Here is a 16,517-nt window from a genome sequence, read left to right as displayed (position 1 = left end):
AAGTCTGAGTTAATCTTGCCTTCATTCACCTCCCAGGGCTGTTGGAGCCTTGATGAGGCTGTCTTGATGAGATTGGGTCTGCAGATCAGCCAGATACCTACAGTGATCTCAAGGCTTGCTGTTGTCTTTTTTTCCCTAAATATGTTTAAGAGTCAGTTCTAACGAGGCAGATGAACCTAGAACCTGTTATACAGAGTGAAGTGAGTCAGAAAGAGAAAGATAAATACCATAGTCTAACGTGTATATACAGAATCTAGAAAAATGGTACTGAAGAATTTATTTACAGGGCAGCAGTAGAGAAACAGACATAGAGAATAGACATATGGACATGGGGAGAGGAGAGGAGAGGGTGAGATGTATGGAAAGAATAACATGGAAACTTATATTACCATATGTGAAATAGATAGCCAGTGGGAATTTGCTGTATGGCTCAGGAAACTCAAACAGGGCCTCTGTAGCAACCTAGAGGGGTGGGATGGGAAGGGAGATGGGAGGGAGTTTCAAAAGGGAGCAGATATATATATTTACCTATGGCTGATTCATGTTGAGGTTTGACAGAAAACAGCAAAATCCTGTAAAGCAATTATCCTTCAATTAAAAAAAATTAAAAAAGAGTACAAACTTACAACATTGAGTGAATGAGTGCTAGAAATCTAATGCACAGTGTAGTGAATATAGACAGCAGTTTTTATAATGTTTTTGGTGCTACTTCACTTTTTTTGCTGCATTGTGCCACATGTGGTGTCTTCATTTCCTGACCAGGGAACCTGCACTCGCTGCATTGGAAACGCTGAGTCTTAACCACTGGACCATCAGGGAAGTCCCAATAGTCTTGTATTATAATCGTCAAGCTTGCTGTTGTCTTAACAATCCTTGTTTTGGAGCAGGTCTGAATGGGCTCATCGCTCACATGTCCAAAGGGCATGATGGCCTCCCTGTCTGGCTGGGCTGACCTCTGGGCCCTAGCATTCGTGATGGGGAACGAGGCTGGAGCTTCTGGGTGCTGGTTTGTGCTTCTTGCTTCCTCTAAGGCCCTCCCCTTGTATTCCTCCCTCTAGCACGTCTTAGCTGTGACATGTTGTTGGCTTCAAGGCAGAACTGTAGCTACTCACCCCTCTGTCTCCAGGGCCTGAAGCTCAGACAGGGAGCACAGTTAGGGCACAAGCCAGCCTCAGGTCCTAACATCCCTGGAGTGGTGTGTGCTGTGACAGGGAGGTCCCCAAGCAGGTGGAAGATGATTATAATAGCAGCTCATATTCACTGATGACTTCTATGTGTTTGCCACTGTTCTTGGAATTTCATGCATAGAATATAACTATTCTTTTTATTGGTTTTTAATTTTTTCTTTACTTTATTGTAGTGTAATTGAGGAGAAGGCAATGGCAACCCACTCCAGTATTCTTGCCTGGAGAATCCCATGGCTGGAGGAGCCTGGTGGGCTGCAGTCCATGGGGTTGCTGCAAGTGGTACACAACTGAGTGACTTCACTTTCACTTTTCACTTTCATGCACTGGAGAAGGAAATGACAACCCACTCCAGTGTTCTTGCCTGGAGAATCCCAGGGATGGGGGAGCCTGGTGGGCTGCCGTCTATGGGGTCACACAGAGTTGAACACGACTGAAGTGACTTAGCAGCAGCAGCAGCAGTATAATTGATGTGCAGTTCTAAAATTCACTTTTTAAAAAGTCTTTATTGAATTTGTTATAATACTGATTCTGTTTTATGCATTTTGGGTGGTTTTGGGGGGGGCCATGATGTATGTGGGATCATAGCTCCGTAACCAGGGATCAAATCCACACCCCCTGCATTGAAAGGCAAAGTTTTTAACCACAGGACCGCCAAGGAAGTCCCAAATTTCACCCATTTCAAGGGGTACAGTTTGAGAATTTTGTTCATTGTGTGAGACTCTGTAACCATACTAAAGTCAAGATGAAGAAATTTCCTTCACCCCCAAAACTTCTTCATGCCCACTTTTGTCCTTGACCCCTAGTTCCAGGCAATCATTGGTTTGATTTTTGTCACTACAGTTTTACTTTTTCTATAGTTTCATACAAATCAGATCATACAGTGTGTAGCCTTCTCCTTTGGCTTCTTTCATTGAGCATAAATTTCTTAGGATCCACCCATGGTAATGCATGTCTAGATACTGTACTCCTTTTTGTTGCTGTGTAATATTCCACAGAGCATGCTGGGACTAGACCCCAGTCTCTTGTTCTTAGTTCAGTGTCTTCTTGGCCACTCTGTAAAGCCCCCTTCCAAGCTCTGGCTGAGGAACCTGAGCTTTCCATCTGGCTTTGAGTCTCAGGATGGAGTGAGGGAGCAGGTGGCTGTCCCATATATCACCCAGGAATTGTTGGGTCCTTACTGTCACTTTAATGCCTTCTGGTGCAGCAGGAATAAAGGAAAAGGCTCACCCAAGGTCTTGCTCATTTGGAGGTTGGGAGGTCAGTCCTTTGTCACTGATCACGTGAAAGCAGAAGTATAATTGCTGCTTCTGCCCCAAGCTCTGTGCTATTTTGGCACGAGGTGGAGACACACTTCCAAGAGCTATTGAGCACTTGTTACGTGAGGTCAGGGGCTGCTATTTTTTTTTAATTAATTACTTTTTTAATTGAAGGATAATTGTTTTACAGAATTTTGTTGTTTTCTGTCAAACCTTAACATGAATCAACCATCAGTATACATATATCCCCTCTCTCTTGTACCTCCCTCCAGGGGCTTCTATTCTAACAGTGCTGTACTGAGTTGCTGAATCCTCACCACAAGGCAGAGGGAAGTCAAGGTTATTCTGCCCAGTTACTCAGCAGCAGAGCTGGGGTTCCAACCTCAACCCCCATATGTGCTCTTAACCCCACACCGTTTGCAGAGCACTGGAATGGAATTTAGTTTTCCCCAAGGTTGGCCCTGGCCTGGTTTGGAAGATGATGAGATTTGAGGTAGTAAACTGAAATGCTCTGCCTAAGAAATGAACAAGAATAAAGGGATGTCAGCAGGTAGAAGGTAGCTGTTTATAAGAGAAACAGCAAGAAAAAGAGGGTCGCAGGCTGCTCACGGGGAGAGACTCCCCATCGTGGATCATGGTGGGGGTTCAGAGTGGCTCCGTAAGTCTCCATTTCAGGTGGTGTTTGCACTGTTACACCAGACCTTCAATCGCTGTGATGCACTTTCTGGTCTGGGGTGCTTTGGGGAATGAAAAAGCAGGAGGTGATATCAGAGCATGGGGCAGGGTGGGGAAAGGCCAGTGTTTGCTGCCTCTGAGTCTCAGGGTGGAGAACGGGCATTTGAGAGAAGCAGAAACTCAGAAACAGGAGTACTTGGAGAGTTGTCAGAGTATAGTTTCGAAAAAGGTAGACATAATTCTCATACAAATGGAGAGCAAACACTTGTCAAAGACTTACTTAACTCATTAATGACACAACCAGCAGGATGACAAAGGTGGTTCTAGGAAAGATACAGAAGGAAAACGTCCCCATTACTGAAAGGATGCTGGAATCTGATTCCAAAGGGAGCTACCAAATCAATGGGCATCCTTTAGAGAATGAAGCTACCACCTTTGGGATCATCTTTTATCCCTCTAGACAGAAACGAATGGCTGTTTTCCAGTTCTCAGTGAGTTATCCTCTAAGTTTACTAAATCTGAGCCACAATGTTGTTTTTGTTCAATTGCTGAGTCGTGTCTGACTCTTTGTGACCCCACGGACTGCAGCACACCAGGCCTCCCTGCCCTTCACTATCTTCCGGAGCTTGCTCAAACTGATGTCCACTGAGTTGGTGATGCCATCTGACAGTCTCATCCTCTGTTGCCCCTTTCTCCTCTTGCCCTCAATCTTTCCCAGCTTTGGGTTCTTTTCCAATGAGTCAACTCTTCTCATCAGGTGGCCGAAGTATTGGAGCTTCAGCATCAGTCCTTCCCATGAAGGGTTGATTTCCTTTAGAGTTGGCTATTTTGATCTACTTGCTGTCCAAAAGACTCTCAAGAGTCTTCTCCAGCACCACAATTCAAAAGCATCAGGAGGAAATTATCAAAATGATATTCCTAGGAGGGCCAGATGACCTTTTGCTGGACAGGTTAGATGCTGCTCCAATGTGACATTGAAGGGACAGCAGACATCCATCTGCCTTATTTCAGAGTTGAATAATTTTTCCTTAAGTCTTTAGCAACATCTGGGGAGAGGTTCCTCTGAATTTCCTGTCATGGATGGGTTTGGGACTCTCGCTGCTATTTAAATATTAAAGGACACAGGCTCATTGTCAAAGGTGGTGGATTGAAAATGCACATCACCTTCACTCTTTCCCAAAATCCCATTGGAAGACCAGGAAAATGGTTTTTCTTAAGAACTAGAATCCAGAAAGATAAGAAAAAGAAAATATCAAGAATTTTGGAACCTGGGGAGTAGAAATGTGAATAGTAAGTCATCTTGCAAGTGGAGGGGCAGCGTAAGTTGGGGGAGAGTACAAGCACTTTTGTAAGTGTTGGGGGAGAGGTGATGGGCTGAAGACACAAGAGTTGGTAGGAGGTCAGGGAAGGAAATTGGTGCCCTCTCCTCACTCCTCCTCCACTTAGGACAAACAGACTACCCTCCCACTTTCTACTATGGCAAAAAAAAAAATAGAGGGATTACTTTTTGGAGAGAGTAGAGCCAAGAAAAGGGATTAGGAGAAGGTTTAGGAGCTGGCTGGAGACTCAGAGCTATCTTCCCCACTCAGCTTTCAACAAGCTGGCAGCCAATTCTGTACCCGCTCAGAGGAGACTGGAAAGTTCTCTGGGGACTGATCAGCCTGAGAAGAAGGAGCTAAAGACCTAACCTCCAGAGGTCCCTACCGAAACGCTCTGATTGCGCTACGATGAGATGTGCAGCCGCCAGCTTCACACATGTGCCCTGCGTATCCAGGCAGTTCTTCATACCTCTGTCTTGAGTCCAGATGACCAAGAGTCACTTGGCATCCAAGAAGAGCATTGACTTTGTAAGACAAACAGAAGAGAAGCAATTTAGAGTCAACCCAACTATGCATGGGTGGGGGAAGATGAAAGTTGGGCCCCGACATATATTCCTAGGGTGAAGGTAGATTTTGCAGTACTATGGCTCAGCGGTAATGAATCCACCTACAATGCAGGAACTCCTGAAGACACGGGTTGGATCCCTGGGTTGGGAAGTTCCCCTAGAGAAGAAAATGGCAACTCACTCCAGTATTCTTGCCTGGGAAATCCCATGGACAGAGGAACCTTGTGAGATACAGTCCTTAGGGATGCAAAGAGTCAGACACGACTGAGCCACTGAACATGCACACATGTAGTATTCTTGCCTAAATCTTTAGTGTGGATCTAACCCTGGGGACACAGACAAATTCTTGTGTGGATCAGTCTGCAGGAAACTGATGTGGAGACCTCAGAGATGGCAATGAGAAGGAAAGTTGACCTAACTCTACAACAAAGAAGATGAAGATGGTGTGTCTACCAAATGCCATGGTTGGATCCAGAATTGAAAAAAGTATATATTTGCAAAACATATTTCGGAGATAGTTGGAGAAATCTATATGTGAGCTCTATGTGAGTAATATATTAAGATTAAATTGCTTCACAGTCACGGTAGTGATGTGGGTAGAAACAGGGTCTCTAAACGTTGGTACTGTTGATGTTTTCGGTCAGATCATTCTTTGTGGGGGACAAGAGTGCTGCCCTGTACATTGTAGGATGTTTAGTAGAATTCCTGGTTTCTACCCCCTAGATTCTAGTAATACCCTCTCAACTCTTGACAGTAGAAACTATCTCCAGACACCGTGAAATTTCTCCTGAGAAAGGAGGTGAGGAGAGGGTAAAATCGCCCTTGGTTGAGACCCTTTGGCATGAAGGAGAGAGTATTATTTTTCTAAGGAGAAAGGTATTAAAGTATTGAGTTGGCCAAAAAGTTCATTTGGGTTTTTCATAAGGTGTTATGGAAAAACCGGAATGAACTTTTTGGCCAACCCAATACTTAGGGCTGAATTTTACTTCAGCAGTTTATCTTCGAATGGTTTAACAAAACAAATGTATGGTACAGAAAAAGTGTGACAAATATTAACTGGTTAGTCTAGGTGAAGGGTACATGGGTGTTCATTACATAATTTTTTCTTTAAATTTTCCTTTAGGTTTGAAAATTCCTACAGTAAGATAATGTAAAAAATTTGGAAAGGAGACGTCATAGAACCCAAAAAAATGGCTAAAAGGTAAAAGTGAGAGTCTCCTAGGTATAGAGCAGAAATTAAACCCAGGAGCTGCCTGAACCTGCCACATATTAACCATCTGACTTTGGGCAACTGTGTGACCTCTGCAGATTTCAATTTCTTTGTCGGGAGAATGAAGCTCATCATTTCTGTCCTGCCTCCCTCACAAATGGAGAAGGGGGTTGCTGTCCTTAATATGGAACACAATTCTCTGACTTTGTGTGAATGGGGTTTATATACATTTCTGATTTGTATTCATTTACTCATTCATTCATTTGTGAAATATTCTTTGACAATAGTTCTCTAAATAAACATGCTTGTCTTGAACAGGAGGGGAAAAAGTAAGAAAATTAGAGATCAAAAGGTCCAACATTAGAAGAATATTCTAGGAAGAGAGGACAAGAGAAACGGAGGGGCCAAGTTATTAAAAAGAATTCAAGACTACTTTTTGGAACCAAATTTCCCAATGAGAAGCCCACTAAATCTTTGGCAATGTGGATAAAAGTGGGCCTTGCTTGCTAAGGCTTCTCACTGTGGAATTGTCCCAAATGTTTAGTAAAGTGTCTGAAAGTTTCCAAGCAAGGAGAAAGAGGTCACATAGGATGTCTTGAAAGACCAGGGAGTGACGCCTTGAAAATCCTGGAAGAAAACCACTCCAGCCTAGATTCTCTGTCCTGATGAGGCTCTGATCAAGGCTGAGTGCAGAATAAAGGCATTTTCAGACATGCAGGGTCTCAAATGTATCTCAGTACCAGCCACTTTGCAAACACACACTTATGCCACACGCACTCTTTGGTCTGCTCCTCAGGTGGCCTTTGGGGCCTGGCTCAGTGTCCCCAACTGGCGCTGGCCCTTCCTTGGTCACCAAGGTAGGGGACTCCCATCCTCTTTCCCATGGGCTCTCATGTCTGTGCTGTTGGCCAGACACCGACCACCACACTGGGCTGGGCTCCTGGTCCACTGGGGAGAAGATGCCCAGTGGCGTTGGGTATTTCCTCAAGTCTGACACTGGCTCTGAACGTGGCCTTTGTCTCAGGAAGTGTAGATTTCAGAGGTCATGACCCTGATCCTCTCTCAGACTATCACAGTTGTGGGTATGTGAATCAAGAACAGAGAGAGATGTTTGAGAAGCCAAGGATGTGGGATATAAGAGTGACATGGAAGGGAACAGGCAATGATGTGTTTATATAAGTAAAACACATTGTGAAAGGAAGACTCCAACCTGTGGACACCAGGAAGGGCTCTCAGGGTTCTGAGCTGCATTTTGAAGTTGAGGGGGCGGGGTGGGCAGGACTTAGGCCAGCAGAGGGGGGGGTCTGTGTGAATATGTGCAGACATGAATCAATATTCGGGAGAGGTCTCATAGGTAGAGGGGTCCCCTGTGAGTTTGAGATTCCTTGCAGCCCTTGGGGACCCATCAGATCATATGAGTCTCAGAGGATGGACCCACCTTCCACGCCACCTCCCCCCAGCTGAGTGAAAGCAGCAAGGTGTACAGAGAGCCCATGGCCAGGCTGGCTCTGACCTTGAGTAGCCACTGCCCACAGGTATTTGCCACTGAGAGCCTGAGTCTGACCCAGGAGAGAGGAGTGTAGGGGCTCCACTGCGCTCTGCCCCTGGGGATGTCTCAGAGGTAGGCAGGGTATGGGTGGAGGCTTCTCTTGTAAGTTCTACTGCATATGCTGCATGTCATGGCCACGAGCTCTGTTTGACCTCATGGACTGTGAGCTGATACAATGTCTCAGCATTGTATCATCAGGGACTTTCAGGCAGTGTTTTTCAGCCAAGTGTGCCCCAGAATCTGGAAGGAGATTCACTTCCTTGCACCGTTATCAGGCTCTGAGCCTTTCTGATCTCACTTCTCTTGACCATAGAGTGGGGATGATGTCAGCCTCTGGGTTTCACAGATGTGGGTGGAACATTGCCCACTGCATTGCATTTGTAATTCCATTGAGCCTAAGAGAACGGGGTCGGGGGTGGGGGGCATTACTGGAGTTCTTAAGAAAATTGTATATTTGGAAACAGAGGCTCTGGGAGGAGAATGCCTTGCCCAGGGTCTGTAGGGAGCCAGGGTGAACTGAGATGGGTACCCAGGGTGCCCGGTATCCAGGGCTGCATGTCCCCTACATGGGGGCTACAGCCCCACTTCGCCTCATTGATTGTTTTGTTCTATGGTCACTTGTCAGACATCCTGAGTGTTGTTAGGTTTTGCAGTAATTATTCCCTTTCCAGGTCTTTTAGATATCAGAGAAAGTCACCACGAAGAATAAGGTTGGGGAAGAGATCTGTCTCCACCCCTATTGAACTGTTTTGTTGTGTGTTTTTGGCCATGTTGGGTCTTTGTTGCTGCCTGTGGGCTTTCTCTGGTTGCGGTGAACGGGGGCTGCTCTTTCCTGTGGGGCTCAGGCTGCTCATGGTGACGTCTTCTCGGTGTTTCGGGGCACCAGCCCCAGGTATGTGGGCTTCAGTAGTTACGCCATGCGTGCTCAGCGATTGTGGCTTGTGGACTCTAGAGCACGGTCTCAATAGTTGTGGTGCATGGGCTTAGTTGCTCTGCAGCATATGGGATCTTCCTGGACCAGGGATCTAACCCCTGGTTAGATCTAATCTCCTACATTAGCAGGTGGATTCTTAACCACTGGACCACCAGGAAATTCCCCCCAGCTGGACTTTTAAGATGAGGACCGTGAACTCCATGGGTTTGGACAGCCGCACAGCACTTTTCTAATGAGAAAAAACACCTTTCACTTAGCTATGTGTGGGTATGTGTTTAACCATGGTCAACCTTATTTAAAAAAAAAAAAAAAGGAAATTTCAAACAAGTATAAAATTAGAGATAATAGTATAATGAGCGACCCCCCCACACATATCCATCATCCAGATTCATGGCCCACCCCATTTTATCACTATCCCCCTACTTACCCCTTCCCATTATTATTTTGAGGCAAACTCTACATATACAGGATATCATTCATCACCTATTCAGCATGTATCTCTAAAAGGCTTTTTAATGACATAACTACTATTGCATGCCATTCTTGCATCTGAGAAATGAACTGTTTTTATTCTTTATTCAAATTAGACCTGGGTCTCCACTGCCTCCTTGGGAAAGGAGGGCCCCAGCCCAAAGGCAGAAGGAAACTCAGAAGTTCTTTCCTTTTGTTCTTCCCTGGACATGGCTCCTAGAGACAGAAGAGTGGGTTCAGGGGCTGTCAGCAGCTCCTGAGCCCCGGTGGCTCAAGTGATAAAGAATCCGCCAGGTGGCACTAGTGGTAAAGAACCTGCCTGCCAATGCAGGAGACCTATGAGACTCTGGTTCGATCCCTGGGTGGGGAAGATTCCCTGAAGGAGGGTATGGCAACCCATTCCAGTATTCTTGCCTGGAGAATACCATTTACAGAGAAGCCTGGCAGGCTGTAGTTGATAGGGTCGCAAAGAGTCGGATGTGACTGAAGTGACTTAGCACTCAATGCAGGAGACGCAGGTTCAATCCCTAGGACAGGAAGATGCCCTGGAGTAGGAAATGGCAACCTACTCCAGTATTCTTGTGCCTGGAGAATCCCATGGACAGAGGAGCCTGACAGGCTAGAGTCCATGGGGTCTCCAAGAGTCGGACACGACTGAGCACACACACGTGCTCTCTCCTGAGTCAGCCAGGGCTGCTATGTCATGGTCAGCACAGTGCTTATGCCCAGAAGGGGAGGCGGGAGCAGTAGGGTCGATTGGAACCCTCTTGTGAGATTAAACTGGATCATCTTGAAGGACGTAAGTCTCTGGTCATGGTTCTACAAGCCATTAGTCTCTTGGAAGGTGGGATCAAGTCACAAAGCTGAACTCCATAAACAGAGGACGGGTGTTCTCCCACAACCAGTGCTCCTCCCAGAGGTAGGTGCCTGGCAGGTGGGCACCGAGCCTGTTGTATCTTTTGTGGAAGGCTTGGGCATTCTGGAAAGAAGAGTCCCTTGCAACAATCCCTTGCGCCCACCTTCTCTTCCTTAACTCTCAGCATCACTGGCTCTTGCCACATTTTCTCATTATGCTCAGTGTTTGAGAGCTCAGCCTGAATTTTAGATTCATGCTCTCAATATACTGAACCTTAAAAAACAGGACACTTTTAACACTGTATTACACAAAGTTAGGGGACCTTTAAACGTTGGGTCCAATGTTTTGCAATTTGCTTGCTTGCCCTATTTTTGTTAATAGATCTTTAATTCTCCTTAAACATTTGCTCCTATCTTTTGCTTTTATTAAATTTTGAAATGCACGTGTGTTTTTGAGTCCTCTGGGTAACAAAATGTCAACAGATTATAGAGTACATTTTTTTTCCATGCCTGCCCGCCTACAGAATTACAACAGTAATCTAAATCTGATTAGAAATGAGGTCATAACCCCCCCACACTCACCCCAGAACCTCTGATAATAAGACCAGGGAAAAGTGAGAAATTAAACCAGTGATTAGGTTCCCTTCAAAATAGTTACAACTTTGTGCCAGATTCGTTTCTGGGGGTTGGGCTTAGTAGGATGAAGTATCATTCAGTCCTTTATGCCCATCAGTGATCTGAATGCCTGCAGAGTAAGGTTCATGAAGCATGTGATCGAGAGAGAGTTTGGGAGATGCTGTTTGACTCCCACTGGGGATGGCTGTAATTAAAAAAAAAACAAGAAGAAGAAATAAGGGCTGGTAAGAATGTGGAGAAATTGAAACTCTCCTACGCCGCTGGTGAGGATGTAAAATGGTGCAGCTGCCAAGGGAAATAGTTTGGAGGTCCCTAAATAAGTTAAACCCAGAAGGCCGCTGTTTTCTGCCCCCTGTGGTCCATCTGCTGCATGCTGCATGCCAGACTCTGGGCTGGAGCTGAAAAGCCCCAGAAGCCCCTTTGCCAGGTGCCGGGCGGGCCCATACCTGTCCAGCTCCTGCTGAGGGGTGACGCGTGTGCCCTTGTCCCCAGCTGGGATCTGCAGGTTTTTCCAGGCATGGATTAGCCCAGCACCAGGATCAGCTGCTTAAACCAGCTTTAGTTCAGGTGCCAGCAGAGTTTGGGAGTTTCTGGGAGCAAAACCAAAGTCAGTGGTTCTCGACCGCCTCCCAGGGGACATGTGTCAAGGTCTGGAGACATTCTTGGCTGTCAGAACCCCCAGGGGAGGGATTTTTAAGGGCATCCAGTGAGCAGAGGGCAGAGATAGTACCAAACACTGTGCGAGGCTCAAGACAGCTGTGAGGACAGATGACTTTCTGGTGCGGAATGTCAGTAGTGCTGGGGCTCAGATTCCTCCACTAAACACATCTGTCAGAGGCCGGGTTGGTTTGTTCATGGCTCTGCTTGGTCTGGTTGCAGCGCACAGGCTCTTCGTTGCTACACTCAAGCTTTCTCCAGTTGTGGCAAGCGGGGGCTTTGCTTCGTTGAGGTGCACTGGCTTCTCTTTGTGTTGTCTCTTTTGTTGCAGAGTGTGGGCTCCAGGAGTTGGGGCATGTGGGCTTAGTTTCCCTGTGGCATGTGGGTTCTTAGTTCTTGGACCAAGAACTAAGGATCGAATCTGTATCCCCTGCGTTGGCAGGCAGATTCTTAACCAATGGACCACCAGGGAAATCCCAGGAGGGCGGGTTTATAATGCCAGGGAAACACCCCAGAGGGGACAGTTCCTGCCTGCCACATGTGTCCCATTTGTTATCTCAACTGCCACGTAGGCACCTCCCTACTTCATGGAGGAAGACAAGTGAGACCCAGGAGGGATCAGGGACTTGTTCGGGGACCGTTAGAAAAGACCCTGATGCTGGGAAAGATTGAAGGCAGGAGGAGAAGGGGATGACAGAGGATGAGATGGTTGGATGGCATCACTGACTCACTGGACATGAGTTTGAGCAAGCTCCGGGAGATGGTGAAGGACAGGGGAGCCTGGCGTGCTGCAGTCCATGGGGTCGCAAAGAGTCGGACACGACTGAGCGACTGAACAACAACAGCAACGGGGAACACACCTGCCACGTGGCCAGGCTGGGATTTGAACTGAGGTCTGTCTCACTCCAGGACCTGTTTCTTCCACTGTCCATCAGTGAAATAGGGAGAATAACACATGTCTAGGCCACCTTATGGAGACCAAAGGTATGTTTTATTTAGAAAAACCAACATTACTCACTGCTTCTTGCCTGGGAGCCCTGGGGTATGGTCCTTGCTCACAAGGCACCTAGAAATGCAGAGGGGGGAGGCGGGGGACAGACCTTAAATTAAATCCACCATGCTAAGGATGAAGAGCTTCAGGGAGAAGGGTGCACCTACATTGAGGAGGTGCTGCCCGAGCTGAGTAGTCAGCCTGAAGAAGAAAAGCAGGGAAAGGTGTTTCAAGTAGGTGGAACAGCATGCCCGAAGGGATGGGGTTATGAACCGGTGTGGAGCTGTGGCAGGAGCCGAACACAAAACTGGCTCCAGAGGCTCAGGTGACAGGAGAGAAGCGTGACTTTAGAGTAAGGGGACCTGGATGCTGTGCAGAAGGGCTCAGACTTCATCCTGAGAGTGACAGAGGGGAGCGACAGGTCAGGTACATTCTAGGTCAGGCATCCTGGCTGCCGTGTGGAAGAGCAACCTGGGCAGGTGATGGGTCAGGGTGTCAGGTTGCTTTAGGCCAGTGAAGTTGGGCTGAATCAGTGGGGATGGAGGTGGGGGTGGGGAGGAGGGGACAGATTAGAGGCAGGAGGTGAACCAGGCAGAACTCTGTGATTGGTTTGATCTTAGAGGAGAGGGACGGGGCCCAGGAGAGTTCTGGGTTTCTAGCTTGGTGAAGTGGGGTGTTAGGATCCTACCTAAAAGGGAGGATGCAGGAGATTTGGGGGCAGAAGGTCTGAGTGAGTCACAGTGGGACCAGCAGCCCAGTTTGTCCAACACGTGGTTGAGTCTGACCTTGGGGTGGTGGGTGTGTGTGCGGTCTGACTGCTTTCACTCACACTATCTGTGAGACTCCTCCAAGCTGCAGGAACAACTGCTTACTCTTTTTCACTGCTCTAATTCTGTGATATGACTACATAATGGATTGGTTGGTCCATCCAGCTCTAGGTGAACATTTAGTTTGTTTGGAGCTATTAGGAATAACGCGGCAGTGAGCATCCTTCTGTTACCACCTCCAGTCCTTGGACTCCTTCATCAACAAAAGTGGGTGAGAAGCCAGAGGAGGAATTCAGGCAAGGCTTTCCCAGGACTCCTTCAGCCCAGGGGCATGAAAACAAGTAGCAGGTGCCCTTGCTTTTTCCCTGAGTGGGGGTCGAGCTGGTTCCTTAAATGGGATGAGGGTCAGGGGGTGAGGCGGGGGAGGGGAGTAGGCTTAGGTAATCTGCCCACCTTCTTGGTGGTGCTGTGTGCTGGGATCATGCCCAGTTTGCTGCTTTTGCTCCCAGAGCCCTAGAAATAGCAGTGGATTTGTGGCCTTTTTTTTTGTATCTTCTTTTAAAATAGGTTTTATTTATAGTTTGCTTTTAAAATTATTTGGCCATGCCGCATGGCATGTTGGGCTCTTAGTTCCCTGACCAAGGATTGAACCCATGCCCCCTGCATTGAAAATGTAGAGTCTTAACCACTGGACCACCACGGAAGGCCTGTATCTTTTTGTTTATAATTGTCCCAACCATGCATGTATGCAATTATTATTATTTTTTTATGTTATAGTATCTATGTGCTCTGTTGCTTGAGGAAATGTGTTTTCAGGTACAAGTGCAAACTCAGGTAAAGGATGCCAGTTCCCAGCCTATCTCATTTATGTGTGCTTATTGGGAGGTATAGTCTCTCATTTTTGTTGAGTATTTAGGAGTAGAACTGCTGGGTTATGGGGATGTGCTTGGACATCTTTCACAGACTTGGCCAGACAGTTTTCCCAAGTGTACCTCTCTTCACTTCCACCAGGGCATATGGGGGCCTGGTTCCTTTATGTCCTGACCAACATCTCTCTTCTGGTGCCTTTTTGTAATTTTAATATGCATTTCTCTGCAGATGAGTGTCTGGGCACCTTCACCTGTGTTTATTGGCTATTCAGTTATCTTTTTCTTCCCCCTGTGATGTGTCTGAGTCTGTGTCCAGTTTTCTATGCCTGCTAGGTCACTTCAGTTGTGTCTGACTCTGTGTGACATTATGGACTATAGTCTGCCAGGCCCCCCTATCCATGGGATTCTCCAGGCAAGAATACTGGAATGGATTGTCATGCCCTCCTCCAGGGGAATCTTCCTGACCCAGGGATTGAACCTACATCTCTTACGTCTCCTGCATTGGCAGACAGGTTCTTTACCAGTCGTGCCACCTGGGAAGCCCCCAAGATTTCTATTATATTGTCTTTTTCTGATTAGTTTGTATCCAAGTCTCTTGATTGTCAGATTTTTGCATTGTGAGTACCTTCTTGGGCTTCCCCTGTGGCTCAGCTGGTAAAGAATCCACCTGCAATGCAGGAGACCTGGTTTCGATCCCTGGGTTGGGAAGATTTCCCTGCAGAATGGAAAGACTACCCACTCCTGTATCTTCTTAGGTCTTCTAAGAGTATCTTCTTACCCCCATGTGTTTCGTTTGTACTCTTACTGTTGTTTTTGAATGAAGGTTTTAACTCTCAATACATTCAAGTTAATAATGACAGCAATGAAATAAACATCTTTATTAAAACAGGAGTGAACTGGTAGATTAGAACAGCAATTCCCAACCTTTTTGACATCAGGGACTGGTTTCATGGAAGACAATTTTTCCATGGACTGGGGCTGGGGTTGGGGACGATTTCAGGGTGATTCAAGTGCTGTAGGGTTCCTGCTTCTATGAGAATCTAATGCCGCCACTGATCTGACAGAAGGTGGAGCTCAGGCAGTAATGCTAGCAATGGGAAGCGGCTGTAAATACAGAAGAAGCTTTGCTCGCTGGCCTGCCGCTCCCCTCCTGCTGTGTGGCCCAGTGCCTAACAGGCCACTGACCAATATTTGTCCATGGCCCAGGGATTGGGGACCATTGGCTTAGCAGACAGAGGAAGCCTAGTACTCTGACTAATGTGACTGCTTTTTTTTTGGGGGGGGGCGTTCAATGTGGTTTATGGGATATTAATTCCCTGACCAGGGCTTGAACCTGCACCCTCGGTGGTGAAAGTGCAGAGCCCTGACCCCTGGACTGCCCGGGAATTCCTGCTAGTGTGATTTAAAACGTTTGGTTCCTTGAGAGGAGGAAGGTGGCCTCAGAGTAGATCCTGAGTCTTGGATCATTATTATTTATGATAATGATATGATAATGATAACAGCAGGTCTCTGGCTGTAAAGGGGATGCCATCTGCCTGGCTTCCTGGGGTGTGCAGAGAATCCAGGGAGTTCACATGGATTAGTTGTATGTTCTCAGAGATTCTGCTCTGAACCCAAAGGCAGAAGCGAGGCCCCAAACCACCTCCTCTCTGGCTGCAGGGGCAGCCTCGTCCTCCACAACCACAGCAGGGGCTGCTGGAATAGCTAGGAGGAAGTGGATCAGGCTCGGGCCTGAGGTGGGATGGGGGGAAGCTGGGTACCCCTACCCTCTCTGCCTCCCCAGGGTCTCTAAGACTTGGGAGTCCTGGAGAAAGGAGGCTTCAGGAGGCTGGCTGGTCTGGATCCCTGGCACCAGGGATTGTTCCACCCTGGCAGGTGCCTGGTTTGAAGGGGCTGAGGCTCATTCCCACAAGGCCCAGCAGTCCTGCTGGAAACCCAGATCCCTACCACTCAGCACAGCCTCCCTCCCCATCACTTATCTTCTAGCCACTTGACCTTTTTGCTCCTCGATCACATCACCACTTCCTGCCCTTGCCTAAGCGGTGCCCTGAGCTGAAGCTAAAGATTCTCTCTCCTCGCCCGCCCACAGCACCCCCCTGCCCTGTTTTCCCATCGTCCAGGTCTCTGCTCCCTGTCTCCCCTCTTTGGTGGCCCTTGCCACCCTCACCCTCTCCTGCCCTGATCTCTTCTGGAGCTCGCCTCTCTCTGAAGCTGGGCCACATGGCACGACTGGGTAGGTTCCCCCTCCCTCCAGCACAGACCTCATCCTGTTTGCTGCAGCCCCGTGGCCTGTACGTGTGCCTGGCATGTAGTAGGAACTCACAAACCCTGAAGGCAGAGAGACGCAGACCCACAGATGACAAGGAGTCGGTCCTCTGCCACGGAAGGAGGAACAGGGTGGCTGAACGAATTCCACGGCCAGAGGTGAGAGGACCCCACCTCCCGTCTGTGCCCTCTGATTGAAAGAGGACTAGGAGCAGAGCTGGAAGCTCTAAAGGCCGGGTTGAGTTTTCTAAGAAGCGGCCAACCATGATCTCTCTCGTAACCCTTGGCCGCATCGGTCTGAAGGAGGGGA

General features: G+C 47.6%; 1 protein-coding gene across 3 annotated transcripts in view; it reads left to right on the top strand.

Moving 5' to 3' along the window:
- SLC24A4 (solute carrier family 24 member 4) overlaps positions 1-16,517 on the top strand; it is a 177,484-nt gene that overhangs the window by 57,906 nt on the left and 103,061 nt on the right. The window contains exon 1 of one of the 3 annotated variants that reach the window (XM_081548184.1): positions 16,234-16,366. The exons of the other annotated variants lie outside the window; for them this stretch is intronic. The gene's annotated coding sequence lies outside the window, so the exon portion shown is untranslated. Of the gene's footprint in view, positions 1-16,233; positions 16,367-16,517 lie in introns of those variants that run through there. 3 annotated transcript variants of the gene reach the window in all.

The sequence above is a fragment of the Giraffa tippelskirchi genome, chromosome 12 (assembly GCF_054371585.1).
Source record: "Giraffa tippelskirchi isolate mGirTip1 chromosome 12, T2T-mGirTip1v1.2.pri, whole genome shotgun sequence".
Classification (NCBI taxonomy): Eukaryota; Metazoa; Chordata; class Mammalia; order Artiodactyla; family Giraffidae; genus Giraffa; species Giraffa tippelskirchi.
This window is presented reverse-complemented; position numbering and strand designations above follow the sequence as displayed.